At 38.2% G+C, this 13,606-nt stretch overlaps 1 protein-coding gene across 2 annotated transcripts in view; it reads right to left on the bottom strand.

Moving 5' to 3' along the window:
• The window catches only part of KIF16B (kinesin family member 16B), a 999,411-nt gene that overhangs the window by 735,477 nt on the left and 250,328 nt on the right, over positions 1-13,606 (bottom strand). The gene's annotated exons all lie outside the window — the stretch shown is intronic.

Below are 13,606 nucleotides of genomic sequence, written 5' to 3'. Positions count from 1 at the left end.
GGATCAACCAAAATCCTAATCAGTAAAAAACAATAAAAGGTACAACAATATTATCAAAAAATGTAGATAATATCAAACACATTCCACTACGTATTTCAAATAAAGGCCTGGGTATCTAAAGCAACACTGAATCCTCTAGGCTTTAAAGTCCTTAATTTCTTTATCTAGTAAATTTCTCCTTTTCTCAATCTCAGGAATCTGTTATGATCCCATATATTAGCTTTTACCCATTCCATTATGCTGACTTGGAGACCATCTGGGTTGCTGGCATGTTCCAAACAAAAATTGTCAGACACACTATGATTGTCAAAGGAATTGGCTACATTCTTAAGGTGTTCCAGTATATTTCATTTTTCTTTTCGTCCTACCTAGAGTAAATTACATTTGCACTTTAGTAAATATACCACATATGTAGTATTGCAGGTGCATGTATCCTATTTATATATTTGATTACCATCAATGTTGGAAAAAGTAGCATGACTATTCACACATAATACCATCAGTTTGTTTACACTTCTGTAACCCAAACCTGGTAGTTTCTATAGGTCTTTGACATGAAATTATTAAGAGGATGCAATTTACTAGAGCCCAACAGAATTTTTAGAGCTTTGACCTTTTTTTAAAATATTATCAGGGTTGTTTCCTTTTATAGGTTATAACAGAGGATCAGATGTAAGTATATTCCAATGCTTACAAAGAATTTTACGGATCATATTAAGTCCCTCACTATATGTATGTACCGTAGTTGCAGGTTTCCAAGCAGAGTCTCTAGATGCACTGATAATTCATTGCCTAAAGTGGAGGAAACTGAAAACGAAAGAGACATGGTGGAGTACTGAAATCTATACAGGCCTCCTTGGTGGAAACATGCTGAGTGACGATCAATACGATAAGGGCAGGTCTTCGCATTTATGGATATAAATTTCATTGGGTTTTTTTGCTGATTACTTCAAAAATAAAAATCGATACAATAAGAAAAGACATCTACCCCTTACACCCTTCAAACCCAGCCCTCCTACCCACTCCTTCTAATAACAAACCTAATTTAACAACCTGCCCATTTAATCCTATTCTATTACGACTTCTTCCATCTCTCTCTGCTTCACTAACCCCTGACTTAACGCATCTCTTTAACCAGTTTCTCACCGCTGGCCCATTTCCTGATATATTCAAGCATGTGTCAATTACACCGATCCTAAAAAATGCCTTTGCTTGACCCCTCCACCCCTTTTAACTATCGGCCAGTCTCCTTACTTCCTTTTGCTTCCAAATTTTTGGAACAACTGGTCTATAATCGCCTAACTCAATTTCTATGACCTCCTTACTTGATCCACTACAATCAGGTTTCCGCCCTCAAAAGAAACCGCCCTCACTGTAATAACAAATGGTCTTTTATCAGCTAAAGCAAAGGGACACTACTCCTTACTTATTCTTCTAGACCTATCTGCTGCTTTCGATAAAGTTAACCATCCTCTCCTCCTAAAAAAAACATAATTTATGTAATAACTTACCTGATAAATTAATTTATTTCATGGTGGCGAGAGCCCACGAGCGGTTAAGTATGGGATATACATTCCTACCAGGAGGAGGCAAAGTTTCCCAAACCTCAAAATCCTATAAATCCCCCACTTCACACATACCTCAGTTTAACACATAGCAAAGTGGTGAGGTGTTTAAGGAGTAAAAGCCAAATAAAGAGGAGCAGGAAAAAAGATGTGCATATAATCAAAAAAATATAACCCAAAAATGGGTGGTCCTTGTGGACTGTCGCCCCCATGAAAGAAATTAATTTATCAGGTAAGTTCTTACATAAATTATGTTTTCTTTTATATAGATGGCAAGAGTCCACAAGCTGTTAAGTATGGGATATAATACTCAATATGTTGAAGTGAAGGAGTAACAAGAAAGGGAGGGATACAATTAAAACAGCTTTTTCCGCTGAGAAATTAAATCCAAAAAGATGACAAAAAGCCAAAGTATAGGCACCATTATCTGACGAGGCACAAGCATCAAAATGGCAAAATTTAGTAATGGTATGCAAAGAAGACCAAGTGGCCACTTTGCAAATTTGATCAACTGAAGCCTCATTCTTGAAAGTCCAAGATGTGGTAACTGATCTAGTAGACTGAGCTGTAATTCTCTGAGGTGGAGACTGAGCCACCTCCAAATAAGACTTGTGAATCAAATGTTTTAACCAAGAGTCTAAATAAATAGCAGAGGCTTTCTGACCTACATTATTTAGAATCCCCTGCTCTCTAATGGAATCATGAAAATGTGTGTATGACTATACTCTGAAAATGCTAATGTTACCACTACCCCAAAAAGGCTTGAGTGCATTCTGTGGAATGCAGAACTCTGACACTCCTATATGCTGCACAGTGATTGGTCGATATGTGCAGGAGCTTGTTTATATATGTCTCTAATTGGCTAAATCAAAAAAGTGTGTGTGTCATATTAAATAAAACGTTTATTTTGCATGCAGATATTTTGGAATGCAGTGAATAATTGATAGTGCAAATACATCAAAAAAATGAATTTAAAAGAGACACTAAACACGTTTCACGCACCTCCCTCTAATCGTGGGTGTGGCCATTATGGAACCTAGGTCACACTGCAGGTATCTGAAGGAAAGTTACTGAACATGTGTAAACAGGTCAGCACTGCAATGCAGTGGAAGACAGATTTCAACATGGCGGCACTCATGACTAGAGGGAGGTGGGGAATAACCAATACTATGCTTATAAAATGTATTTAGTGTTTAATGTCCCTTTAAGGTCCTTAATTAATAAATTCATTAATTAATTAATTTTAGAATTAACATGTTTAAATTTCAATACACCTAAAAGAATTACTTGTAACATAGCTTCATTTTGAGTTTATTGTCCTTTTAATGAGCCATTAAAGCAATTTTATATGTGTATAGTTTATTCCGCACTACATTACAAAAGATATGCATACAAAATAAATGTTTTCAAAGGGGTTTATGGTGCAAAATCTGCATGATTTTGTTGTCCAGGGACATACCTCTTCAAACGCCTTTTAAAGTATTGTATGTTTTATCTCCTGTGCTGCAGCAAATTATAATGCAATAATGTGCTGATGAATCAATTACTGTCTAGATCAATGATGGCTAACATTGGCACTCCAGATGTTTTCAAACTATATTTCCCATGATACTTATGCACTCTGCAGTCTAGTTAAGCATCATGGGAAATGTGTTTCAGAAACATCAGGGGTGCCAAGGTTAGTCATCAATGGTTCTAGACTCTAGTACATTGAAGGATCAACGTTCTAGATTAGCAATGGCCAACTTCCTGGCACATGGGGACCACAGATCAATATTTTAGAATCCTTAAAGGGCTGCATATATATGTATGGATAATAAACACAAAATATAACTATACAATCATATAATAGATCTAGGTAAGGTTGCAGGGTACTTTCTGTCTGCTGTTCTTCCCTCCAGAGGGCTCTTCTGCGTTGTGTAACTTCAATGCAAAACATTTTTAGTTACGCATTTTCCTAGGGCCACAAAAACTATGGCACATATTGTTAGTTCAGCTTTATCTGAAGGGCCAAAAAAAATAGTGCCATGGGCCACTTGGAGCCTTCGGGCCACCCGCTGGCCATCCATATTCTAGATCATGCAGTGTGCACACATCTCTGGGGCAGCAACAAAAAAATAACTTTTTTTTTCTATACATAGTTAAACTGGAAATCTACTTAGTAGTTGCACTTCCTGTAAAAGTAAACATCTTAAACATAACCTTTTTTTCTTATGAAAAAAATACTTTTTAAACGTGTGGTTTAAACAGTGCTTGTTCATATCCATCATAGACATTTTTAGTGGTTTCATCTCCCATTTCAAATTTCTGCACAAAAGGTGCATGAGAGTTTCAGCAACATATTCAGCGATAGAATTTGAAAAGCAATGCAATTTAAATCTACTGGAAGAAGGCACTTGAGTTACAGTAATTTCTTACAATATAAGTACTGTATATAGAAATGTTGCAGTGAAAACTGAGCTGTCGTTTTCCCAAAGCCCAGACATTCTGCATAATTTGTAACAGTCGGCTGTATCTTGTTACACTTTTAGTAACCCCATTAACCAAACAAGGACTATGAAGTTATTAATTTGGACTTAAGCAGCAAAAAAAAAAAAAAAATGGTGTAAAATATTGTTTGCATTTTAAAATCTAGTTATCTATAATATGCCAGTCAAACTATAGAATTCACGATTTTACTTTAGCTTCTGCCAACCAAACCATAATTTCTTGCTTTATAAAGCTACAATAGCACTAACATTTGGACACAGACTGTGTGAAATTGGAGGGGAACATATTTATTCCAATTGCATTGAAACCATCAGTGTGCCAAGGTTCACAGATTTCCTACAAATCTGCCAAGATTCACTGATTTCCTACAAATCTGCCAAGAAAATGAAACCGTGCAGGAATACAAAGCAGAAAGAGATTGGCACTTTACTGTTAGTCGTACTGAATTTTATGTAGCAATTCTGAGTTAATCTTTTATATTGGTAAAATACTATTTACTACTGTGCTATTTTTCTTTCCAGTATTGGGTAAAGGGAAACAAAATGTAAATCCAGGATAACTATTAGGGGTTCATCGTAATAAGACTAAAATGTTTCTGCAATTTTAAATTAATCATAAGACTAAAGGATGTTTTCCCAAGTCTGTGATCACAACTGCATTAACAACATAGTAGTTAATTTTTCAAAGTTGTTTCACCTATCTCTATTACAAAAATGATTAAAGGTAAAAGCAGTTTTTCTACAATTACCATGTCTCAAACTTAAATTTGGAAGCCAACCCAACAATTTAAGTCATACACCAAAAAAATAAAATAAAATCACAGCAGTTAAAGTGTCAAGCGTGTATCTTATTTGTCAATGAACATTAATTGGCTACATTTTTTATTGTTTTGGTCTCATTTGAAACCTGACATGCTAGGGTGTTTGCTACAGAAGGGATGAAAGAATTTTGTGTTGTAATAAAAAAACTGTGCTGTAGTATAATTGCAGCATATTCTATTCACTTACATTAAAAAAAAAATATATACTAAACCCAAATTTTTTCTTCAATGATTCAGATAGAGCATGCAATTTTTAGCAAATTTCTAATTTACTTCTAGTATCAATTTTTCTTTTTTTTTGCTATTTGCATTCCTATTGGCTAAAAGTTTGAAATCAGCCAATAGGATTAGAGCTACTGAAATCCTATTTGCTGTTAAAATCAGCCAATAAGATTTCAGTAGCTCTCATCCTATTGGTTGATTTCAAAATGTTAGCTAATTGGAATGCAAGGTACCCCAATAAATATTGGTAGTTAAGTATTAGATTAGATGGTGTTTTTAATTTGGGGGGGTATTTTTTTTATGTTTTTTACAAGAAGAAAACTCAAAAATAAAAAAAAACAGTTATGCCCACCCATAACCCCACCTAAAAAACCATACTAACACCAAACTACAGCAACAGCACCCAAAATAGCTTTTTTTGTAGGGCATTGCCCTAAAGTGACTTAGCTCTTTTTCAATAAAAAAAAACCCACACCAATCCACAAGCAAACCCCCACCCAAAAAGGCCATCCAAAATACAACCACTCCAAAAATTGCCCCGAAAAGGGCATCCGGCCAGGCACTGCTCCTTAGCATTTTAGCTGTTTTCTCTGCCCAAAACAAAATTAAAAAGAAAAATCCCTAATCAAAAAAAGCCCACACAAAAAAAATCCCTACACCAAACCTCAAGGATGGTACTCACTAAAGTTGAATCCAGGCGACACTCCACCTTCATCCTAGTAGCGCTCCATTATCATCTTGGTAGAGGTCTTCCACCTTCATCCTATTGGCGGTCTTCCATCTTCACCCCAACGGCAGTCCTCCATCCCCATCCATCGTCTAAACCTCCGTTGCCGACATCCTCACAACGCGGTCAACAGCTGAATACTGAACCTTGAATGTGAGGCACCGCCCCCACACAGGGGCACCCCCGCATTCCCACTGACCGATTGGTTGATTTAAATTTGAAATTCAGCCAACAGGAAAGCAAAGGCACCCCCACGCAAAGGGGGCACCTCACACTCAAAACTAAGATTGTGGCCGGTGACCGCACGAAGAGGACGCCGGCAACAGCAGAAAAGAAGTGGATGAAGACAAAAGAAAGCCACCCGGATAAAGACAGAAGACCACCGCCAGGACGAACATGGACATCTGCCGGGATGAACCATCCTTGGGGTCTAGTGCTAGGATCCCCCTGGGTGGTTTTTACTTAGACTAGAGGTTTTTTTATATTGGGCAGAAAAAAAGCCAAATGCCCTTCAAAAGGGCAATGCCAAGCCAAATGCCCCCCCCCCCCCAGGGCAACCTCCAGAGCAGTCGCCCCTCTAGACAGCCTCTTCTTGGGGGGGGTGGTCTACCTGCAGACCGGTGTTGAGTTTCCCCACTGAAAAAGAACAAAAAACCCTTTTAAAAGCAATTGCTGTAGTTCAGTGTCAGCACTAGTTTTCATTTTGTGGGGATTTTTCAAGTGGGGTTCCAGAATAGGCACAACTGTCCCTTTTTTTTTTTTAAATGATTTTTATTGGAGGTTCAAAATAAAGCATACATGAATATCAAACAATGACAAATGAAAGCAACCCAGTATTTGCATAAAATAAAACAGTTTCGAGCTGACAATTGATACATCAGAAAACAAATTTAAAGAAATAAAATACAAGCAGTATGCCAAGTGATGGACAAACACCCTAAAAAACACAAGAGGCCACTCTTGGGCCCCAGAAGTATAAAACTAAATCACAGGAGGGTACCTTTGATCAAAAGAGACCACTCTTGGGTCCCAGATGACTGACCTAATTTTTCAATTTTTATATACATATATAGATAACAAACAACAACACTGATGGATACTAGTTAGGCTGAGCACATATAGTGTTGTGGGGAACCATTTTGTTAACCTTAATAGGTAGCCTAGACACATTGGGTGCAATATAGCTTAACACAAAAGTGACTCCCAGAAAGTAGGAATTGTATTGTAGAGGGCATATAGGATGGACAACACTTTAAGAAGGCTTATAGGTGTGAAGAATGGGACATGTTTCAGCAGAGGATTCTCCAAATCTATACATTCAGGTTTTAGTGGATTGTATTAATAAGGAGCTCTGTGCATATGCTAATCTTTAACATAGGAGGTCTCAGTGTGTGAGACTAAGGACATGCCACCCCGGCCGCGGGTGATATATCGACAGAAAGTGGTAAACTCAAATATATATAGCATTATGCACAGGAGACTCTAGATATAACTCAGAACTGAACTCTGATATGTTGCTTGAGCCCAAAATATATCTCTGTACATATAGAGAGCCACTGTAACCATTAATTCTATCTCTCTCTTCTGGGAGTTAGATGTGATCTTTACTGGTATCACTACAATCGGAATGAAGTTGGCGATATGCTTACCTAGTGTCCCCCTAATGGTATGAGGAAATGAAATTAGTAAAACATCAAACACTTCTAGTAACATAAAAAACATATTACCTAAATGGGAATAACTGTATACATATACACTGTAAACATGAGGGATATATTGCAGCAACATAATAGAGCTCAGTATAGGCTAAAATTAAAACTACATTAGGTATACTAGAGATTACAATGGGTGGGCAACACGGAGGAGAAAATCAGTAGAATGACAGAGACCAGGATGGAGACATTCAATGCGTGGCTAGAAACTTATATACACTTGACACATAGCAGGAGTAAGGCGTTTGAGCTGATGTATTATAGGGATTTGTGTGACACGTTAAGAAAGCTTTTAGACACAGTCCTGAGAAAATATGGCAGTCTTATGTCTAAGCCCTTACAGCTCAAGTTAGTTGGGGCAATATCCCCCCCACTCCTTGTTATGTACAAGCTCCATATAACAAACCAGGACTTCATGGTTACTGCAGTGGTGAATAAGTTGTCCTTATGTACATGATAGCGGGGAGGACCTGAGTTTTGTGTCTCTTTTAACCCACTCCGTGACGTTCAGTGCTAGGGACTTTGAATATGATATTGTCCCCTAAGCGAGTGAGTTGCCTGCACCATGGCCACAGTGTTTTCATTTGGGACTGGCTCTCTGAGGCATGGCAAAGTCCTCTGCCTATTTTGACCCTGGCAGTTAGTGATGTTAGAAATCCGTGGGAGGTGACGGTCTCCAAGTTTATGCACAGGAACTCCGGCTCTGCATTTGCCAAGAGGGTGAGGGAGGGGGGTACTCTCCATTTTTCCTCTGTCATACTTTCTATTAGATAGGCACCCTGCAATGAGATGTACTCCTTCGGAATGCCCCCTTCAGAATGCCTAGTAAGAACGGACATAGTGGTAGCTTGGGAGGTTGAGAGCTCTACTTTGCGAAACTTTTCCCCTAGAAACCCGAGCTCCACAGTCGAGTGCTCCAGGGTGCGTCGGGTTCTGTCAACATCCGTATGCACGGGACTAGTGGAAAGGGTAATCTTGCTGCTTGCTATATCCCCTCTGGGAGGAGAAAGGTTGGAGCCACCTTCTGGATACCGGACAAAGTGCTGCCGATCGGATTTCTCAAGTGGATGCGGTCCACAGATAATTTTGCGCAGCTCCGTCTCTAGGCTCTGGAAGTAATCTTGTGTGAGCCGGATTAGCTCGGCTTCCCATCTGTGTATAGCCGCCTCCATTTGCGTAGGATAGATCAGGTATAGCCTCCTAAGCGAAAATATATGTGCCGGTAGCCCACCAATAGCACCAAACTGATCCCCTTATAAGGTGAAGAGTGGCAGTCAAAGACTGCTATACCCAGCCAGAAAGCTGGGGGGAGTTCTGACGCTTATTAGGCCGCCACCATAGGCCTCAAAGGTCCGGATCTGCGCTCTGCGGTCATTAATACACTGGAGAGAAGTTAGCAGGATCCACTAGGGAACAGATGTTTAAGATCACAAAATGAATTGAATAGGTGACCAGTGTTCCAATAATAATTAGCGAATTATCAGGATCTCGGCAGCAGCTTCAGATATTGCGACCATTCATTGCCGCCGCCCGGACACGCCCCCCGTATTTTTATTTTTATTGGGGTATTAATTTAGGTTTAAATTTTTTATTTTGGATAGCTTTGTTTATTTTTTTCTGTAATTTAACTTTTTTATTTTTTGTAACTTTAGCTTGGGGGTTTTGTATTTCTTTTAAACATAGACTGCCCTCTGGGCAGGCCTATCGCCTAGTATAGAATTATTTCTGTTTGCTGTAATTTATTATAAATGGTCTACAATAGGTAGCATTGGCTATCAATGAACCAAGTTATCTTTTCAGAGCCACCCTGTATATCAATTCAAGCAATGAAAGGGCTAGGAAACCCCACATTTTTCTTTCATGATTTGGACAGAAAATGCAATTTTAACCAACTTTCCAATTTACTTGCATTATCTACAGGTGGCCCTCTGTTTATACTGGTTCAGTTTGCACAACGTTTCAGAATAACAACCAGTCATGTGACTGCTATTGAAAAGCATTGCAAAGCAGTGCACTAATTAAAATAGCCAGTAGGTGGAGCTGTCCGCTTGTGTTGCAGCAAAGTAATGCAAGCTTAGCAGACTGAAATTGATCTGTGTACACAGAGCAGACCAGACCTATCGAGCAACACGATCTAGCAGACACTTCCTTTTTATCTTCCTGTCCAACTGCTTTAGGTGAGGGTGCCTAACTGCCTGCCTATTAATCACTGCAGATTGAAATGCATAGAATAGGTGCAGACCCAATATTACCTAACATGCTAACAATGCAGAAAACGGTTTGCAGAAAAATGCAAGTAAAAAAACGTTGTTGTTTTTTTTATTAAACTTAGTTTGATGATGATACAATCTGTTGTGTAATTATTTTATTTGGTGATGTTTAGCACATTTTTTTGTTCATTAAACTTAGTTTGATGATGATAAAATCTATATTGTTAGGTTTATAATGCCGTTTAGCATTTAAAGTCTAAATTTCAAAGCTTTAAAAATAATGTATTAGATGTTACTTATGACAATTTTGACTTACATTATAAACTGGGTTTCAATTTACAACGGTTTCAAATTACAACCATTCCTTCTAGAACCTAACCCCTGCGTAAACTGAGGGCTACCTGTATTTGGCGTTTGGTATTATTTTTAAAAAAGTAGATTTAAGAGCAGCAATACACTACTAGGAGCTAGCTGCTGATTGGTGGCTGCACATATACGCATCTGATGTCATTGGTTCATCTAGCCTCCATTAGTGCATTTCTACTCCTTCAACAAAAGACACCAAGAGAATGAAGCAAATTTTATAAAAGAAGTAAATTGAGAAGTTGTTTAAATTGTATGCTCTATATGAATCATGAAAGAAACATTTTGTGTTTGATGTCCCTTTAATTTACAGGGAATTGGAGGGACAGAAATAAATTATAATACTAAAAAATGAAAGTGTACTGCAAAGTTGTGTTAATAACACGTTAATAAACATTCTCAAATTCAAAAATATTTTTCAGTAATACAGATGGATTCTTTTGGCTGCGTGCACAGCCAACATGTCTTTGAGGATGTGTGCGCAATTGCCGACGGACGCGTTACAAACGCGATTATAGTATAGATGGTGTATTCTCAAATTATAGTTTATACATAAAGAGTAAAGCCTTAATATTTCATATAGTAGTCTAAAAAACACAACTTCATTTGGAATTATTAATCTGTTAAATACCAAGGCATCCAAACAAACACAAAAATATATAAAATCATCAACAAAGACATACGTGAATATAAGAGTTGCATTATATTTTTTCACTTGCAGGAAGGGTAAATGTAATTTTTTTGTGATATTATTAATATAAACAATAGTTATACAGTTTATATATAACAAATAACTAGTTTTATGTGTATTTAAACCAACAGGATATTTAATAATGTTTCTTGATAAAAAATATGAATAGGAAATCATTTTCTTAAAATACAACACAGGTTACATTATAAGAGTAAAGCTTATTTAAAAAATGCACAACTCCAAAATATTCCATCTGTTTGGCACTTTCTACAAACCGTTATCAGCAAAACACAGTTCTTATCTCTTATTGTCACAGATTAAAAAATAAACAGGTTGTTATTTTTGTCAAGTAGGAAATTAAACAAAAAAAATCTATATTTCAATTAAAAAAAGAATCAAAACCAAATATACAGCAAAAACGGATTCTTTACTAAATCTCTGGACAAGAATTAACCCCTTAACGACACGCGTCGTACAGGGTACGTCTTGCACAAACTGGTCTTTAAAGACCAGCGACGTACCCTGTACGACGTTGGGGTTGAAAGCGGCTGGAAGCGATCCTGATCGTTTCCAGCCACTTTCCGGTTATTGTAGTGATGCCTCGATATCGAGGCATCACTGCAATAACATTTTTCCCCATCCGATGCAGAGAGAGCCACTCTGTGGCCCTCTCTGCACCGGACATCAATGCCGCGATCGTTGGTTGGTGGGAGCAGACGTGGGAGGCGGGTGGGCGGCGATCGATGGCTTACCGGTGGGCGGGATCGTGGGCGGGATTGCTGGGGGGCGCGCACGGACGCGCGCGCGTGCACAGGGGAGGCGGGCGGGCGCGTGCACGGGGAGGGAGCGGGTGGGAACCATTACACTATGGAACAGTGGTTTCTATTTAGAGGGAGAGAGGGGGGATAAATATGTTAATCGAAGGGATCTGGGAGGGTGTGGGGGTTTAGTCTTGGGGGGGGGGAAGCTACACTACAGAAAAGTGGGGAAAAAATAAAAAATATACATTTTTTTTGTAAACTGGGTACTGGCAGACAGCTGCCAGAACCCAAGATGGCTCCCAATAATGTAGAGGGGGAGGGTTAGAGAGCTGTTTGGGGGTGGGATCAGGGAGGTTTGGGGCTAAGAGGGATCCTACACAGCAGCATATGTAAATATGCTCCAAAAAAAAAGAAGAAAAAAAAGATACCTTTTATTTTAGTACTGGCAGACTTTCTGCCAGTACTTAAGATGGCGGGACAATTGTGGGGTGGGGGTGGGAAGAGAGCTGTTTGGGAGGGATCAGTGGGTCTGATGTGTCAGGTGGGAGGCTGATCTCTACACTAAAGCTAAAATTAACCCTGCAAGCTCCCTACAAGATCCCTAATTAACCCCTTCACTGCTAGCCATAATACACGTGTGATGTGCAGCGGCATTTAGCAGCCTTCTAATTAACAAAAAGCATTGCCAAAGCCATATATGTCTGCTATTTCTGAACCAAGGGGATACCAGAGAAGCATTTACAACCATTTGTGCCATAATTGCACAAGCTGTTTGTAAATAATTTCAGTGAGAAACCTGAAATTGCGAAAAAAATTACATTTATTTTAAATTTGATCGCATTTGGCGGTGAAATGGTGGCATTAAATTTACCAAAATGGGCCTAGATCAATACTTTGGGTTGTCTACTACACTACACTAAAGCTAAAATTAACTCTACAAGCTCCATACATGCGCCCTAATTAACCCCTTCACTGCTGGGCATAAAACACGTGTGGCGCGCAGTGGCATTTAGCAGCCTTCTAATTACCAAAAAGCAACGCCAAAGCCATATAAGTCTGCTATTTCTGAACAAAGGGGATCCCAGAGAAGCACTTACAACCATTTATGCCATAATTGCACAAGTTGTTTGTAAATCATTTCTGTGAGAAACCTAAAGTTTGTGAAAAAGTGAACACTTTTTTTTTATTTGATCGCATTTGGCGGTGAAATGGTGGCATGAAATATACCAAAATGGGCCTAGATCAATACTTTGGGATGTCTTCTAAAAAAAAATATATACATGTCAAGGGATATTTAGGTATTCCCGACAGATATCAGGGTTCCAATGTAACTAGCGCTCATTTTGAAAAAAAGTGGTTTTGAAATAGCAAAGTGCTACTTGTAGTTATGGCCCTATAACTTGCAAAAAAAGCAAAGAAGATGTAAACATTGGGTATTTCTAAACTCAGGACAAATTTTAGAAACTATTTAGCATGGTTGTTTTTTGGTGGTTGTAGATGTGTAACAGATTTTGGGGGTCAAAGTTAGAAAAAGTGTGTTTTTTTTCCATTTTTTCCTCATATTTTATAATATTTTTAATAGTAAATTATAAGATATGATGAAAATAATGGTATCTTTAGAAAGTCCATTTAGTGGCGAGAAAAACGGTATATAATATGTGTGGGTACAGTAAACGAGTAAGAGGAAAATTACAGCTAAACACAAACACCGCAGAAATGTAAAAATAGCCCTGGTCCTTAAGGGAAAGAAATTGAAAAATGGCCGTGTCCTTAAGGGGTTAAAGAAAATCAGATCATTCAATATTGCCATCTGTCAGACAGATTTACTTTATTCCTCGCATTAAACTACTTGTGATTCCAATCAAAGAATGAGGCTGTTAAGGCATCTGAAATTCTCATAACATACCCCTGGGCTTTCTGTTTCAAAGTTTGACAAACTGGCGGCATAAAAAAATTTATTGCTCATATAATGATTTTACAAACATGAATTAAATAGTTATTGCCAGATTTACTGAAATATTTGTAGGTAGACATTATTGGGTGTA

This window comes from Bombina bombina, chromosome 4, assembly GCF_027579735.1.
Source record: "Bombina bombina isolate aBomBom1 chromosome 4, aBomBom1.pri, whole genome shotgun sequence".
Lineage (NCBI taxonomy): Eukaryota > Metazoa > Chordata > Amphibia > Anura > Bombinatoridae > Bombina > Bombina bombina.
This window is presented reverse-complemented; position numbering and strand designations above follow the sequence as displayed.